The sequence below is a fragment of the Aquarana catesbeiana genome, linkage group LG06, assembly GCF_042186555.1.
Source record: "Aquarana catesbeiana isolate 2022-GZ linkage group LG06, ASM4218655v1, whole genome shotgun sequence".
In the NCBI taxonomy this organism is placed as follows: domain Eukaryota; kingdom Metazoa; phylum Chordata; class Amphibia; order Anura; family Ranidae; genus Aquarana; species Aquarana catesbeiana.
In genome coordinates, this window is record NC_133329.1 from 38,734,338 (window position 1) to 38,752,876 (window position 18,539).

At 49.7% G+C, this 18,539-nt stretch overlaps 1 pseudogene; it reads right to left on the reverse strand.

Annotated features, from left to right (window-relative positions):
* LOC141148323 (up-regulator of cell proliferation-like) overlaps nt 1-12,667 on the reverse strand; it is a 37,862-nt pseudogene extending 25,195 nt beyond the window's left edge.
* Nucleotides 12,668-18,539: the final 5,872 nt, after the last annotated feature.

Consider the following 18,539-nt stretch of genomic DNA (forward strand, 5'->3'; position numbering starts at 1 on the left):
GCTAAACCTTTATTCGGTAATAAACGGCGGGTGCCCTGACACTATAAAAAATAAACGAACTAACCAGCGTCACCCGTAACGGTTATACGGTGATCAGTGGTGAAAGGGTTAACTAGGGGGCAATCAAGGGTTTAAAACATTTATTAGGTAGTATATGGGGGTCCCTGTCGCTATAAAACACTGACGGCGAACCTAAATATTTACGTCCCTAACTAGCGTCACCAGCGACACTAATACAGCGATCAGAAAAATGATCGCTTAGCGACACTGGTGACAGGGGGTGATCAAGGGGTTAAAACTTTATTAGGGGGGGTAAGGGGGGTACCCTAGACCTACAGGGGGGTAATACTCACTGTCCTACCACTGCTAACTGTCACAAACTGACACTATGCAGTAATCAGGAAAAAAAAAAAAAAAAACCTGCTTGGTGTCAGTTTGTGACAGGGGGGGGTGATTGGGGGGGGATCGGGGGGGGATCGGGGGTGTAATGTATGCCTGGCATGTTCTACTGTGTGTGTGTGTGTGTGTGTTTGGTGCACTTACATGTCATCTCTCCTCGGCGCTGGAACGGAAACTGGCCAGCCGAGGAGAGATGACATCACATCCTCTGCCTCTGTGTACTATACAGAGGCAGGGGATGTTTCTCATTGGCTGGGAGCGATCGCGAGGGGGGGGGCACGATCGGATGGCCTCCCCCTCGTCTCTCAATGCTCCCAGCCAAATGCCGACCGCAGCTGGCACCGGGGGGGGTCCGATCAGACCCCCCACCCGCGGGCAGGCAATCACGTTTCAGGTACGTGATTTTGCCTGCCCGTGCCGCTCTGCTCACGTATATAGGCGTGAGGCCGTCAGCAAGTGGTTAAAGGAATATTTCACTTTTTTTTTTTACTTTAAGCATCATTAAAATCACTGCTCCCGAAAAAACGTCCGTTTTTAAAAGTTTTTTTTGCATTGATACATGTCCCCTGGGGTAGGACCCGGGTCCCCAAACCCTTTTTAGGACAATACCATGCAAATTAGCCTTTAAAATGAGCACTTTTGATTTCGAACGTTCGAGTCCCATAGACATCAATGGGGTTCTAACGTTCGTGCGAACTTTCGGTCCGTTCGCAGGTTCTGGTGCGAACCGAACCGGGGGGTGTTCGGCTCATCCCTACTGATGAGACCAAGATGAAACTTTTTGGCTTTAATTCTAAGTGGTATGTGTGGAGAAAAACAGGCACTGCTCATCACCTGTCCAATACAGTCCCAACAGTGAAGCATAGTGGTGGCAGCATCATGCTGTGGGGGTGTTTTTCAGCTGCAGGGACAGGACTACTGGTTGCAATCGAGGAAAAGATGAATGCGGCCAAGTATAGGGATTTCCTGGAAGAAAACCACCTCCAGAGTGCTCAGGACCTCAGACTGGGCCGAAGGTTTACCTTCCAACAAGACAATGACCCTAAGCACACAGCTAAAATAACGAAGGAGTGGCTTCACAACAACTCCGTGACTGTTCTTGAATGGCCCAGCCAGAGCCCTGACTTAAACCCAATTGAGCATCTCTGGAGAGACCTAAAATGGCTGTCAACCAACGTTTACCATCCAACCTGACAGAACTGGAGAGGATCTGCAAGGAGGAATGACAGAGGATCTCCAAATCCAGGTGTGAAAAACTTGTTGCATCTTTCCCAAAAAGACTCATGGCTGTATTAGATCAAAAGGGGGCTTCTACTAAATACTGAGCAAAGGGTCTGAATACTTAGGACCATGTGATATTTCAGTTTTTCTTTTTTAATAAATCTGCAAAAATGTCAACAATTCTGAGTTTTTCTGTCAATATGGGGTGCTGTGTATACAATAATGAGGGAAAAAAAATTAACTTAAATGATTTTAGCAAATGGCTGCAACATACCGTATATACTCGAGTATAAGCCGAGTTTTTCAGCACATTTTTTTGTGCTGAAAGTGACCCACTCGGCTTATACTCGAATCAAGCACTTTTCTGGTGCAAAGAATGCTATTTTCCGAACCGACTTTGGGGCCCCGTATCTCGGGACCACTTGGTGCTAGGAACCCCAAATGTGGTGTGCAAACCCCGCGGAGCTAGCACTACAACATATCCAACGCTGGGGTTCCTAGCACCAAGTGGCCCCAAGATATGGGGCCCCAAAGTCAGTTTGGAAAATGTCATTCTCTGCTCCAGTAAAGTGCTTGACATTTTCCGAACCAACTTTGGGGCCCCGTATCTCGGGGCCACTTGGTGCTAGGAACCCCAGCTTTGGATATGTTTGCACAACAAATTTGGGGTTCCTAGCACCAAGTGGCCCAGAGATACGGGGCCCCAAACTCGGTCAACTGTGTCCATCTGCAGCAATGTCATTTCGGGACCCTTTGGGTCCAGAGACCCCAAATTTTGGCTGCAGCTAGGGGACATCTAGGAACCCTTAACTACCGAGTTTGAAGTTCAGGGGACCTATAGCTGCAAATGGGCACAGTGAGGCATGCAAATGGGCACAGTGAGGTTGCAAACTGACATTGTTGACCCTCTTTTCCACTTACAGTAGCTGCGCATTTCTCACCCTAGGCTTATACTCGAGTCAATACGTTTTCACAGTTTTTTGTGGTAAAATTAGGTTGACTCGGCCTATATTTGGGTCAACTTATACTCGAGTATATACGGTAACAAAGAGTAAAAAATTTAAGGGGGTCTGAATACTTTTTGTCTCCACTGTATATTTGTACATGGTGATCATATCCCCCCTCAATCTCCTCTTCTCAAGAGAGAATAAATTCAGTTTCTCTAACCTTTCCTCATAGCTGATCTCCTCCATGCCTCTTATCAGTTTGGTTGCCCTTCTCTGCACTTTCTCCAGTTCCCTGATATCCTTTTTGAGAACTGGTGCCCAAAACTGAACCAGATGAGGTCCTACTAATGATTTGTACAGGGGCAAAATGATATCTCTCTCTCTGGAGTCCATACCTCTCCTAATGCAAAAAAGGACTTTGCCCATTGTGGAAACCGCAGCTTGGCATTGCATGCAATTTTTGAGCCTCTGATCTACCAAAACCCCCAGATCCTTCTCCACCATGGATTCCCCCAGTTGTACTCCCCCTAGTATGTATGATGCATGCATATTGTTAGCCCCCCAAGTGCATAACTTTACATTTATCAACATTAAACCTTATTTGCCACATAGTTGCCCAATTAGTGCATTGAGGTTGGCTTGTAAAGTGGAGACATCCTGTAAGGACGTTATTCCACTGCATAGCATAGTGTCATCTGCAAAGACAGAAATGTTACTTTTAATCCCAGACTCAATATAATTTATAAAGGTATTAAAAAGTAAGGGTCCCAGCACTGAACCTTGGGGTACACCACTGATACCCTTAGACCATTCAGAGTAAGAATCATTAACCACTACTCTCTGAATTCTGTCTTTTAGCCAGTTTTCTATCCATTTACAATCTGATCTTTCCAAGAGACTTTACCTTACACATTAGTGTGGGGAACTGTGTCAAACAAGAAGTTAGTGATGTGCCAGGTACTAGAATGCTCTCTGCATTCCAGCACCTGACCCTTTGTCTAGCAGTCTCTGTTTAGCAATCAGTCAAAGGCTGGCAGAGGAGGTGGGCAGAAGAGACTTTTGGGTATCAGAGGGTTAGGAGTTCTGAATACTCCCAGACCATTCAATTAAAAAGAATGAATCCACTGCCATGTACCACCATATACCATATATCACCAAAGCACATCCTTCTATAGTGTGTGCTTGTCGCAATCCAGAGCACTAAGTGCTATTTCTCCCTGATACCTCCTTCCTCTGCTATCAGAATGAGTCACTTTTGACAAGTTTTCCTGACACCAAGAGAAAAATGGTAACAGGGGAGGTGACATTTTTAAATGATTTACTGAGTGCAGAGGGGCGGACTGACAACTCATGGGGACCCCTGTGACTTCCTCCCCACACTCAAGCCACACCCACACATAGCTCCACCTACTGTACATTTTGCACTCCCTACATTACATGCATTCGTGGCAGTCATCCTCCACATATTGCATCTCAGCTGCACAGCAAACTGTGGAAGCTATTGGGCCCTCATGTTCAGGAATGGGCCAATGCAGCCCCTTGTACCCCTTTACATGCTTCCCTATCTCTGGTGAGTTTCCCCCCTGCAACGCTGCTGGGTTTCCCCCTCTCATCTCCCACTGGCTGCTGTTGAGAATGTTACAATAACATTGTAATACAAAGAACAGAATGGTAAAAAAATCAAAAAATCAAAATAACAAGTATAAAATACTGACACCAGTGGCGGAACTACCAGGGTTGCATAATGAAGGGTCCTATGAAGGGAGTAAAGGGCCCTGGGATCAGTGGGAATGGCCCAGGCCAGGGGGGGCCCTCAAATTTTCATGCACTGGGGCCCTGAGGGCTCTAGTTTGCCTCTGTGATGGGCACTTCCAGGTTTAAAGATGGACGCTGCAGCGTGCCACTGCAAACTATGGGTGTGGTTTTCAGGGGCTGTAGGTAGCACCTGCTGAATACATAGTTCAGTAAAGATGCCTGATGACTGAGCAGTTAAAATGCTTGTAGAGATTCAAGGTTTTTTACCTTCATGCATTCTAATACTTCCAGCGATGTGCACAAGAACCTCGGCTCTCTTGGGTTTCTCTCATCATGGGCTGAGACAGCGGAAGCCATTGCTCTCACTGCTGTCAATAACAGCCAGTGAACCAATGAGGAGACAGTGGGGGCGGGGATGATCCACATCTGTGTGTGAAAGGTCACACAGAGCAGTGGCTCAGGAGTGAGCCTGCTTGGGTGCCCCATAGCAAGCTCCTTTCTATGGGGGCACTTGGCAGGAGGGACGGGCCAGGAGCACCAGTGAGGGTCCCAAGAAGAGGAGGATCAGCGCTACTCTGTGAAAAACCATTACAGAGCAGGTAAGTAAATCACTTTAATTACCTTGTTTAGCCATTTGGCTTCCACTCAGCGCCTTCCTGACAGGGTTACCAATCCAGTTTTTTACACTGAGAAAACGTGGAAAATCTACTGACAGAACACATTTTTTACTGAGAACCTGAATTATGACAGAAACTTCTATTAAAAACTAAGAGTTGAAGAAGAGGGTGAAGGCATGAGGATAGAAGTGATGAGGGGGGGAGAGGGAGGAAAGATTGGGGAGATGGGAAAGTAGGAGAGAGATGGAGGAAAGGGAGGGGGGTAAGAGGTGGGGGGAGAAAGAGAGGGTGTGAAATAGGCAGGTAGAGAGAAGGGGAGAGAGAGAGGGGGTGAAAGAGAGCGAGGGGGCAAGTGAGAGAGGGGGTGAGAGGAAAAAGGGAGCTGAGAGAGAGTGGGGGTGAGAGAGAGAGAGAGGGTGGGTGAGAGAGTGAGTGAGAGAGAGAGAGAGTGGGGCAAGAGAAAAAGGTAGTTGTGAGAGAGGGAGGGTGAGAGAGAGGGGGTGAGAGAGAGTGGGGCAAGAGAGAGAAGACAAGATAGAGAGAGGGGGTGAGAGATAGAGAGAGAGAGAGAGAGAGAGAGAGAGAGAGAGAGAGAGAGAGTGGGGGCAAGAGAAAGAGAGAGAGAGTGGGTCAAGAGAGAGAGTGTGGGGCACGAGAGAGAGAGAGAGAGTGGGGCGAGAGAGAGAGAGAGTGGGGCAAGAGAGAGAGTGTGGGGCACGAGAGAGAGAAAAAGTGTGGGGCAAGAGAGAGAGAGAGAGAGTGTGGGACAAGAGAGAAAGAGAGTGTGTGGGATGAGAAAGAGAGAGAGAGAGAGAGAGAGAGAGAGAGTGGGTAAAGAGAGAGAGAGTGGGGCTAGAGAGAGAGAGTAGGGCAAGAGAGAGAGAGAGATTGGGGCAAGAGAGAGAGAGTGTGGGGAGAGAGAGAGTGTGTGGGGTGAGAGAGAGAGAGGGAGAGTGTAGGGCGAGAAAGAGAGGGAGAGAGTGGGGTGAGAGAGAGAGAGTGGGGCAAGAGAGAGATAAAAAGTGTGGGGAGAGAGTGTGTGGGGTGAGAGAGAGAGAGGGAGAGTGTGGAGCGAGAAAGAGAGGGAGAGAGTGGGGTGAGGGAGAGAGAGTGGGGGCGAGAAAGCGAGAGAGAGTGGCAAGAGAGAGAGAGTGTGGGGCAAGAGAGAGAGAGGGTGTGGGGCAAGAGAGGGTGTGGGGCAAGAGAGAGAGTGGGGCAAGAGAGAGAGTGGGGCAAGAGAGAGAGAAAGTGTTGGGAGAAAGAGAGGGAGAGTGTGGGGCGAGAGAGAAGGAGAGTGTGGGGCGTGAGAGAGGGAGAGTGTGGGGCGAGAGAGAGAGTGTGGGGCAAGAGAGAGAGAGTGTGGGGTGAGAGGGAGAGAGTGTGGGGTGAGAGAGAGAGTGTGGGGAGAGAGAGAGTGTGTGTGGGGCGAGAGAGAGAGAGAGAGAGTGAGTGTGGGGCGAGAGAGAGAGTGTGGGGTGAGAGGGAGAGAGAGTGGGGTGAGAGAGTGTGGGGAGAGAGAGAGTGTGTGTGGGGCAAGAGAGAGAGAGAGAGTGAGTGTGGGGCGAGAGAGAGAGGGGGTGAGAGAAAAAGGAAGTTGAGAGAAAGGGAGGGTGAGAGAGAGAGGAGAGAGGGCAAGATAGAGAGCGGGGTGAGAGAGAGTGGGGCAAGAGAGAGAGGGCAAGATAGAGAGAGGAGGTGAGAGAGAGTGGGGGCAAGAGAGAGAGAGAGTGGGGGCAGGAGAGAGAGAGAGAGTGGGGGCAAGAGAGAGAGAGAGTGGGGCAAGAGAGAGAGCGAGAGTGTGGGGCGAGAGAGAGAGAGAGTGTGGGGCGAGAGAGAGAGAGTGTGGGGCGAGAGGGAGAGAGTGTGGGGTGAGAGAGAGAGTGTGGGGAGAGAGAGAGTGTGTGTGGGGCGAGAGAGTGAGTGTGGGGCGAGAGAGAGAGAGTGTGGGGTGAGAGGGAGAGAGTGTGGGGTGAGAGAGAGAGTGTGGGGAGAGAGAGAGAGTGTGGGGAGAGAGAGAGTGTGTGTGGGGCAAGAGAGAGAGAGAGAGAGTGAGTGTGGGGCGAGAGAGAGAGGGGGTGAGAGAAAAAGGAAGTTGAGAGAAAGGGAGGGTGAGAGAGAGAGGAGAGAGGGCAAGATAGAGAGAGGGGTGAGAGAGAGTGGGGCAAGAGAGAGAGGGCAAGATAGAGAGAGGAGGTGAGAGAGAGTGGGGGCAAGAGAGAGAGAGAGTGGGGTCAGGAGAGAGAGAGAGAGAGAGTGGGGGCAAGAGAGAGAGAGAGTGGGGCAAGAGAGAGCGAGAGTGTGGGGCGAGAGAGAGAGAGTGTGGGGCGAGAGAGAGAGTGTGGGGAGAGAGAGAGTGTGGGGAGAGAGAGAGAGAGTATGTGTGTGGGGCAAGAGAGAGATAGAGAGTGAGTGTGGGGCGAGAGAGAGAGGGGGTGAGAGAAAAAGGGAGTTGAGAGAGAGGGAGGGTGAGAGAGAGAGAGGGCAAGATAGAGAGAGGGGGTGAGAGAGAGAGGACAAGATAGAGAGAGGGGGTGAGAGAGAGTGGGGGCAAGAGAGAAAGTGGGGCAAGAGAGAGAGAAAAAGTGTTGGGAGAGAGGGAGAGAGTGTGTGGGGCGAGAGAGAGATGGATGGAGAGTGTGGGGTGAGAGAGGGAGAGAGTGGGGTGAGAGAGAGAGAGTGGGGCAAGAGAGAGAGAGAGAGTGGGGCAAGAGAGAGTGAGAGAATGGGGCGAGAGAGAGAGAGGGGCAAGAGAGAGAGAGAGTGTGGGGCAAGAGAGAGTGTGGGGCAAGAGCGAGAGAGGGTGTGGGGCAAGACAGAGAGTGGGGCAAGAGAGAGAGAGAGAAAGTGTTGGGAGAGAGAGAGGGAGAGTGTGGGGCGGGAGAGAAGGAGAGTGTGGGGCGGGAGAGAGGGAGAGTGTGGGGCAAGAGAGAGAGAGAGTGGGGGCAAGAGAGAGAGAGAGTGTGGGGCAAGAGAGAGAGAGTGTGGGGTGAGAGAGAGTGTGGGGCAAGAGAGAGAGAGTGTGGGGCAAGAGAGAGAGAGAGAGTGGGGCAAGAGAGAGAGAAAAAATGTTGGGAGAGAGGGAGAGAGTGTGTGGGGCAAGAGAGAGATGGAGGGAGAGTGTGGGGCGAGAGAGGGAGAGAGTGGGGTGAGAGAGAGAGAGTGGGGCAAGAGAGAGCGGGGAAAAGAGCGAGTGAGAGAATGGGGCGAGAGAGAGAGCGAGAGAGAGAGGCGAGAGAGAGAGTGTGGGGCAAGAAAGAGAGAGAGTGTGGGGCAAGAGAGAGAGAGGGTGTGGGGCAAGAGAGAGAGTGGGGCAAGAGAGAGAGAGAGAAAGTGTTGGGAGAGAGAGAGAGGGAGAGTGTGGGGTGAGAGAGAAGGAGAGTGTGGGGCGAGAGAGCGGGAGAGTGTGGGGCGAGAGAGCGGGAGACTGTGGGGCAAGAGAGAGAGAGAGAGTGTGGGGCGAGAGAGAGAGAGTGTGGGGCGAGAGAGAGAGAGAGTGTGGGGAGAGAGAGAGAGAATGTGTGTGGGGCAAGAGAGAGCGAGTGTGGGGCAAGAGAGAGAGAGAGTGTGGGGCGAGAGAGAGAGGGGGTGAGAGAAAAAGGGAGTTGAGAGAGAGGGAGGGTGAGAGAGAGAGAGGGCAAGATAGAGAGAGGGGGTGAGAGAGAGAGGACAAGATAGAGGGAGGGGGTGAGAGAGAGTGGGGGCAAGAGAGAGAGAGTAGGGGGCAGGACAGAGAGAGAGAGTCGGGGCAAGAGAGAGAGAAAGTGGGGGCAGGAGAGAGAGAGAGAGAGAGTGGGGTGAGAGAGAGAGTGGGGCAAGAGAGAGAGAGAGAGCGGGGGCAAGAGCGAGTGAGAGAATTGGACGAGGGAGAGAGCGAGAGAGAGGGGCAAGAGGGAGAGAGTGTGGGGCAAGAGAGAGAGAGAGAGAGGGTGTGGGGCAAGAGAGATAGTGGGGCAAGAGAGATAGAGAGAAAGTGTGGGGAGAGACAGAGAGTGGGGCGAGAGAGGGGGATAGTGTGGGGTGAGAGAGGGGGAGATGTGAGGCGACAGAGAGAGTCTGGGGCGAGAGAGAGAATGTTGGGCGAGAGAGAGAGAGAGTGTGTGTGTGGGGCGAGAGAGAGAGAGAGAGTGAGTGTGGGGCGAGAGAGAGAGGGGGTGAGAGAAAAAGGGAGTTGAGAGAGAGGGAGGGTGAGAGAGAGAGAGGGCAAGATAGAGAGAGGGGGTGAGAGAGAGAGGACAAGATAGAGAGAGGGGGTGAGAGAGAGTGGGGGCAAGAGAGAGAGAGAGAGTGGGGCAAGAGGGAGAGAAAAAGTGTTGGGAGAGAGGGAGAGAGTGTGTGGGGCGAGAGAGAGATGGAGGGAGAGTGTGGCATGAGAGAGGGAGAGAGTGGGGTGAGAGAGAGAGAGTGGGGCAAGAGAGAGCGGGGAAAAGAGCGAGTGAGAGAATGGGGCGAGAGAGAGAGCAAGAGAGAGAGGCGAGAGAGAGGGTGTGGGGCAAGAAAGAGAGAGAGTGTGGGGCAAGAGAGAGAGAGGGTGTGGGGCAAGAGAGAGAGTGGGGCAAGAGAGAGAGAGAAAGTGTTGGGAGAGAGAGAGGGAGAGTGTGGGGTGAGAGAGAAGGAGAGTGTGGGGCGAGAGAGCGGGAGAGTGTGGGGCAAGAGAGAGAGAGAGAGTGTGGGGCGAGAGAGAGAGAGTGTGGGGCGAGAGAGAGAGTGTGGGGAGAGAGAGAGAGTGTGGGGAGAGAGAGACTGTGGGGAGAGAGAGAGAGAATGTGTGTGGGGCAAGAGAGAGAGAGAGAGAGTGAGTGTGGGGCGAGAGAGAGAGAGGGGGTGAGAGAAAAAGGGAGTTGAGAGAGAGGGAGGGTGAGAGAGAGAGAGGGCAAGATAGAGAGAGGGGGTGAGAGAGAGGACAAGATAGAGAGAGGGGGTGAGAGAGAGTGGAGGCAAGATAGAGAGAGTAGGGGGCAGGAGAGAGAGAGAGTGGGGGCAAGAGAGAGAGAGAGTGGGGGCAAGAGAGAGAGAGAGAGAGAGAGAGAGAGAGTGGGGTGAGAGAGAGAGCGGGGGCAAGAGCGAGTGAGAGAATTGGACGAGGGAGAGAGCGAGAGAGAGGGGCATGAGGGAGAGAGTGTGGGGCAAGAGAGAGAGAGAGGGTGTGGGGCAAGAGAGATAGTGGGGCAAGAGAGATAGAGAGAAAGTGTGGGGAGAGAGAGAGAGTGGGGCGAGAGAGGGAGATAGTGTGGGGTGAGAGAGGGGGAGATGTGAGGCGAGAGAGAGAGTGTGGGGCGAGAGAGAGAATGTTGGGCGAGAGAGAGAGAGTGTGTGTGTGGGGCGAGAGAGAGAGAGACTGAGTGTGGGGTGAGAGAGAGAGGGGGTGAGAGAAAAAGGGAGTTGAGAGAGAGGGAGGGTGAGAGAGAGAGAGGGCAAGATAGAGAGAGGGGGTGAGAGAGAGAGGACAAGATAGAGAGAGGGGGTGAGAGTGGGGGCAAGAGAGAGAGAGAGAGAGAGAGTGGGGGCAGGAGAGAGAGAGAGAGAGAGTGGGGGCAAGAGAGAGAGAGTGGGGGCAGGAGAGAGAGAGAGAGAGAGAGAGAGAGAGAGTGGGGTGAGAGAGAGAGTGGGGCAAGAGAGAGAGAGCGGGGGCAAGAGCGAGTGAGAGAATTGGACGAGGGAGAGAGCGAGAGAGAGGGGCAAGAGGGAGAGAGTGTGGGGCAAGAGAGAGAGAGGGTGTGGGGCAAGAGAGATAGTGGGGCAAGAGAGATAGAGAGAAAGTGTGGGGAGAGAGAGAGAGTGGGGCGAGAGAGGGGGATAGTGTGGGGTGAGAGAGAGGGAGGTGTGAGGCGCGAGAGAGAGTGTGGGGTGAGAGAGAGAGTGTGGGGCGAGAGAGAGAGAGTGTGTGTGTGGGGCGAGAGAGAGAGAGTGAGTGTGGGGCGAGAGAGAGAGTGTGGGGCGAGAGAGAGAGAGAGTGAGTGTGGGGCGAGAGAGAGAGTGTGGGGTGAGAGAGAGAGAGAGAGTGAGTGTGGGGTGAGAGAGAGAGTGTGGTGCGAGAGAGAGAGTGTGGGGCAAGAGGGGGCAAAAGAAAGAGGGGGTTGAGGGGGCGAGAGAGGTGGGAGTGAGAGGGGAGAGAGAGGAGGAGAGTGTTTAGTATGTCTGCTACTCACAACTATGGCCCCAGGTTGCTCTATCCTATACAACCAGGATCTAGAGCTGCTGTGTTAAATCTGCTGTCTCCATAGTCCTTTTCACAGCAGTATGTACACTATACTGTGGTCCAATATTCTTTTATGCAGTTGATTTGCCCCCAGAAGAGAATGTCATCCTGCATCCACACACAGGATCTTCTCCAAAATGTCCCAGCTGGGAACACAACATAACAGGAGATCAGGGTTGCAGAGCCAGGGCAGTGATCTTGGTAGGTGGGCTGCAGAGAAGTGACGGGGCTTGCCATGCACAGCTTTCCCGGAGTGACAAAGTGAGCACAGGGATCCCAGTCCACCTTCTGTGCTTACCCACAGCATCAACGAACCACCAGAGTAGCTGGACAGCTCTGAGCAACTTCCACATCATATGGAAGCGGGGTTAGACACCGCAGGATCAGAACCACATGCTTGAGCAGCCTTCCTTCAGTGCCACTGACCTCTACAACTGCTCTACATACTAAAAAAAACCCCTCAGTCTGTATATACAACCTCAAAACCCTCCAACTTATGGATGTTAACATATGAAATCAGCCTTAACAAAAGACCCCCCCATAATAAAATCTCCCCCTAGTAACAATAGACCCCTGTCAGCAACAACAGATCTCCCAGCAACCACCTACAATAGACCCCTCTCTTAAAGTGGTTGTATTTTAATTTTTTTAACTTTTACCTACAGGTAAGCCTATAATAAGGCTTACCTGTAGGTAAAAAAAATATCTCCTAAACCTGTACGGTTTAGGAGATATTCCCCTTGCTATGAGCCGCTGACTGCAGCGGCGCATGCACACAGGGCATTCTCGGCTGAAGGCCCGGCAACTGCCGGACCTTGCAGGGAAGGAAATCTTCCCGCGCGCATGCGCGGGAGTGATGACATCGCGGCTCCAGCCACTCACAGCGCTGGAGCCGCGATACCCGGAAGACACGCCGAGGCAACATGTCAGCTACCTCGGCGTGGACCAGGTAAGATACCGATGCCTCGTTCTAAGGTAAGTATTTCATAATGAGCTAGTATGCGGTGCATACTAGCTCATTATGCCTTTTGCCTTACGGATGTATAAAAAAAAAAAAAAAATCAGCGGGTATACAACTGCTTTAACAGTAGACCCCTATTAGCAACAATTGACCCCCTCCCCCCCAGAATCATAACACACCAACAGCAACAATAGAGGTCTGGTGTGTTATGATGCTTGTCCCAACAACCATAACTCCCCCAGCAGCCAGCATCAGTAGACCCTCCAGCACACCCCAGCACCTCTTGCCATTACATACATTCAGTGCTGAAAGTGACAGAACTGCTTTCTTCTGACTACAACAGCTTTATTTTATCTGCACCGTCTCACACCAGGAATTCTAAAAGTAAGTTTAGATATCAGGAATCTACAAAGATATACTACATGAGCTGAAGAGACAGATTAAATAAACTCGCAGGATAAGAACAAAGAATTGTCTGTAAATGTAAGTTTTCTACTGACCTTCCATCCATGGTCCTGTTCTGGAGAGAGGAGATCTGGGTATCTGGTGTCACTCAGCACAGTTCTCATATATATAGGGAGGGTGTGGATAGGGAAGAGCAGAGCAATTACCAAGAAACGAAACTGACATTTGCAGTGTCCTTGGTGTGGAGTTATTGAGGTTGATTTACTAAAGGCAAATATACAGGTGATACTCGAAAAATTAGAATATCGTGCAAAAGACTCATTACATGCAAAGCAAGATAGTTCAAGCCGTGATTTGTCATAATTGTGATGATTATGGCTTACAGCTCATGAAAACCCCAAATCCACAATCTCAGAAAATTAGAATATTGTGAAAAGGTGCAATATTCTAGGCTCAAAGTGTCCCACTCTAATCAGCTAATTAAGCCATAACACCGGCAAAGGGTTCCTAAACCTTTAAATGGTCTCTTATGCCCCGTATACACGATCCGATTATCGTACAACAGATTGTACGACTTTTGTTGCATAGAACTAATATCGAATACAACAGTGCAAAATGTGTGTCAGATTTTTGTCGTACGACTATGGAAAAATCTTCCGCTGTGCGTAGCTACGTATTTTAAATGATGTCAAATACGTGTGACCCCCTGTGTCCTTCTGGTTTATTTTCGTGTTTCCGACCATGCGTGCTGTTTGTCTATCACCTTTTAGTGGACGAATACTGTACTGATTACACGATTGTCGCAGGATGGGCTGTCGTCTGAGCAAAATTTTCGTGTTTGTCCCTTCGGATTTGGTTGGTTGGACGGTCGTGATCGGCTGTCGAAAGCTGTGTACTAACGATCAGATTATCGAACGATCTGTCCGAAAGCGATTTTTATCATCTGATAATCGGAACGTGTGTACGGGGCATTAGTCTGGTTTGGTAGGAATCACAATCATGGGAAAGACTGCTGACCTGAGAGTTGTGCAGAAAACCATCATTGACACCCTCCATAAGGAGGGAAAGCCTCAAAAGGTAATTGCAAAAGAAGTTGGATGTTCCCAAAGTGCTGTATCAAAGCACATTAATAGAAAGTTATGTGGAAGGGAAAAGTGTGGAAGAAAAAGGTGCACAAGGAGCAGGGATGACCGCAGCCTGGAGAGGATTGTCAGGAAAAGGCCCTTCAAAAGTGTTGGGGACTTTCACAAGGAGTGGACTGAGGCTGGAGTCAGTGCATCAAGAGCCACCACACACAGATGGGATCCTGGACATGGGCTTCAAATGTCGTATTCCTCTTGTTAAGCCACTCCTGAACAACAAACAATGTCAGAAGCGTCTTACCTGGGCTAAAGAAAAACAGACCTGGTCTGTTGCTCAGTGTTCCAAAGTCCTCTTTTCTGTTGAGAGCAAATTTTGCATCTCATTTGGAAACCAAAGACCCAGAGTATGGAGGAAGAATGGAAGAATGGAGAGGCACACACTGCAAAATGCTTGAAGTCCAGTGTGAAGTTTTCACAGTCTGTGTTGATTTGGGGAGCCATGTCACCTGCTGGTGTTGGTCCACTGTGCTTCATTAAGTCCAGGGTCAATGCAGCCGTCTACCAGGAGATTTTGGAGCACTTCATGCTTCCTTCCGCAGACTGTCAGGGAAAATGTAAGCTTCTCCCAAAAAGCATATAATTTCTTTGCGCTTAAAAGCACAAAAAGCTCTCTTATATAATGCCGGGAAAGTGCGCCTTTCTTTCTCTCCAAGTAACGCAAGCAGATGCTGGTATCACCTCGAGCTCAGTATCTCCTGCCCAGGTAGCCAAGCTGCTTTTATTTATACTAAACACATCAAAAACAAAAGAGGGGGGGCGTGGCTTGACCTCTGAGAAACATGGCAGCTTAGCTTGCGAGCTCCCGCTGACACAGAGGAATATCAGCCTACAATGGGGGTTTCTTCAGCTCCATATTGCCCACAACATCATGGGGACATCATCCCGCAGTTCCTCCGCGTCCTGCTCCAGATCTCCCCGTGATTTGACCGGCAGGGTGAGTCAGAACATCCCTGAAATGTTCCAGTCCCAGGCTGGCAACATAGTGCCCGCACGAGGCTCTCCCCCGCCATCCAGCATTACAGCTTTCACACGGCTCTCTCCCGACAATGGAGAGATTATCCTCACACCTCAGCAGCACCCCAGCCTCAGTGATCCAAGGTCCATGGCAGCGGACATCAAAAAAACCCCTAACTGCAGCAATCTCTGACCTCCGGATTGACATACAGGCGATCGCAGGCAGAGTACAGGACGTGGAGAAGACCACAGCACAGCACTCAAATGTGCTCCGCCGTACCTGCCAGATGATAGACACCTAGATACATACATAGATACCTTACAGCTTAGGGAGCAGAACCGACATATGGAAGATTTAGACAACCGTGGCAGGCGCCACACTCTTCGTCTTCGCGGCCTCCCAGAATCAATCGATGCAGAAGACCTACAGACCGAAGTAGTAGGCCTCTTTAACGCTATTCTGGACAGGGCCCCCACGATCCCCATAGGGATGAAAAGTATTCATCGTGCCCTCTGGCTGCGAGGCAGAGATTCAGACCCTCCCAGAGATGTAGTCTGCTGCATAATAGACTACCAACTTCAGGAAGACATCCTAAGGAAGGCACGCACCAAAACTCTGCTGAAATACAAGGATGCGGATGTTTGTCTGTTCCAAGATCTTTCCACCATCACGCTTCAATGGCGCAGAGAACTCCGCCCTCTACTGGAGATACTGCGCATCAAGGGAATCCAGTACAGGTGGAAATACCCCTTCGGCCTCTCAGCCTCCACACAGGGCCGTTCTGCATTGCTCAGGGTCCCAGAAGACCTGCGCCACTTCTGCGACACGCTGGAGATCCCGTACACAGACGTACCTGAATGGTACGTGGAATTTCTCCCTCAAGCTGCAAGACGCTCACCACCAGGCAGTGAACCCGTGGAAACCAAGGAGCACTGAGCCCGCAGACAACACTCGCCGTCAGAAGACAGATCCCATCACTTCACGCCAGGCTCTAACCACGGCTCCAGCCCAATGAAGGCACCACATACAAGAAGAGCTCGCCGTAATCTCTGATCGGCGACACAGAGGTCATCCTTGCTCAGCTAAGTTGTTTTGTTTCTCAACTTTTTTCTTCTCCATACACATCCCAATTTATCCCTTCTATTGTCCAATTGCCATTCCAATCTCTGTGATGATCCCCCCCCATTCTGGCATGAAATCCTTAACCATCTGAGACTTTACACCTGGGCATCCATCTACTGAACACACCATGACTCCTAGCCCCAGTTATTTTGACAGTCCAACCAACTAGGTCTGGGACTCTAGCTGCAGTAGCAGCTGTGCAGTACGATGACTACAATAACTACACTCATCCTTTTTTTTTTTTTATCTTGCCCTCTTGCTTAATATGTTTTCACTTACACAGGTGAATATAACAGTCTGGTGTGATAATATTGGGAGAGCCCCCCAGCTCCTCTGGGAGGCCCTGGCTCAGAGGTTGTTCTGCACGGACCTGACACTCTAACAATGGCACGTTGTCTCCATGAGGAGGTCACAAATAGCCATACCATGATGGCTTACGCCATAATAAATACACATATCCCATTATGGCACACAACAAACCAAAATGAAATACCCAAAACATACCGTGGGACAATATTTGTGAGTGGTAATTCCTAACATGTGAATCTTCCACAATCCACAAACCTTTTTTCAATGAGGGTTTGGGGGAGTGGTCCCTGCAGATCACCCTCTACCCAATATATGGGAAACACCCATAGGAATTGTTCTACTATTGACCCTACCAGCAAGATGGAAAGACCAAATCCATACCACATGAACAGTTTAACTATCTCATATAGGGGCTAGGCTCTAGTTATAAGGGGAATCAAACCTGCTATTCTGCAGGGATAGTCGATATGACCAATAGAGCACTGATACCAACTTAGAAACGGAAAGATTGCAATAAACATAAGGCTTTACAAATCCCAACCCCCTCCACCAGAGTATTGCACTCGTTCTCATACAATATATCTCCGGTAAGATAACACCTATGTATGCCCAGAGTTAAACCTGCTCCATAGGGGCTCCCTTTTGGAACATCAACCCTGAAGAAATAGCCCTCCTATATAAGGGCTGTGTATATGGACTATGTGCATCCCTATATAAGGGCTATATATCTGACCTACACTGTTGTACATCCCACGAGAGATACTCCATGGACAGTTAATACATGTCACGCCAAATGAAGGAGTAGACATGCCCAGCCGTCATGTATCCCCTTTTGAACTAAATGGTACAACAAATAGACCACAGGAATCATTAGGTACGAATATTCACCCATACATCTATCGGAACACATGATCCTCCCTAGCGAGTCATAGACTTACACCCCTTTTGATACCAGTACTTTACCTAACCAGACTCACAAGTCTTGAACAGGAATCGAGAGGACCCCTACTCATTTAGGACCCATCACCAATTCAGCCCAGGTAATGGGGGGGTTACGATATAAACAGACATTATGAGATAATGGAATGTTTTACATTGCTTGTTGTATTTCTGTATGGTTTTCACAGTTCTAAGTTTAGCTAATATACAATTTTACTGTGTTTTTTTTTTCTTCTCGTTTGTAAAATGTTGCTCTGATGACTGAGCTTTGTTTAAAAATTTTAGATAAGATTTCCAGGCTCCTGCCAATTACTAGTAAGGGACACGGGCTAAACCCCTATTCTAGTATGTATGTTCTACCCCTTACCAGGACCCACACCCCTTCCCAGAAGCAAGCATCCCCTCCAATTATTAACTGGCTCTAAAATGGTAATCCACAAACCCATCCTCACTTCACCCATACGTCACCTCTTCAATCTGAATTCATAAAACCTCCTCTGTTCAGCGGGTCACACCCCTTCTAACACTACTAACACTCCTTACCGTAGCACCCCCCCTCCACACACACACACACAGTGGTATCCAGCTCTATCCATTGTAATTAATAACCACATCCACACATAATACCTCTGAACCTCCCCTAGTGAGCTGGTTCTCGCTACTCGCCGGATATTACCAAGTGCTTACACATTCTCTATTCCTAGCCCTTTACCTGATTGCTCCTCCACTATAATCTCAGAAGGACATATCCTTCCTTAACCCAATCCCTGACCCCCCGACCCTCTCCTGTGATCTTCCTCTGCTCTCATTTGCTCAGCTGATCCTCGGTTCCGCACCAATCCCCTGTCCTTACTTCACTTTATATACCCGTCTACTCCTCCTCAGACGCACCCATACCTAAATCTATAAAAGCTTCAACTGTACCAAACTAAAATGGCTTCATCACTCTCTCACTCCACCCCACTCTCACTGAAGATGGCCTCTATCAACGCCAAAGGTCTAAATATCCCTGAGAAGAGATCCCAAATTCTCAGACAATGTCACAAACTCAGAGCAAATATAGTATGTATTCAGGAAACTAATTTTCTAACAGACAAAGCTCCTAAACTATCAGATAAAAAATTTCCTAAAGCTTTCCACGCAACGAATAAACAATCTAAAACAAAACGGGTATCCATCCTCATCTCCAAAAATACACCTTTCCAACTGACAGACTCGCTCTACGACCAAGAGGGGAGATACTTATTCCTAAAAGGGACAATTAAATCTAAGCCTATCACAATCGCCAATGTTTATGCCCCTAATACCAAACAAGTTGCATTTTATCAAAATATTAGCAACCTCTTATCCTCCTTCTCAACAGGTATTGGAGGGACTTCAATATCCCTCTCAATCCAAATTACAAACTCCAAAGCCCCATGTTGCATGATACCTGGAAGACGCTGAACCCACAAGGTAAAGACTACACATACTTTTCACCCCTTCATCAAAAATACGCACAAATTGACTTCTTCATTTCTCAACCCGACATCCCTCTACTATAAAAAAACACAATAGAGCCCATGACAATC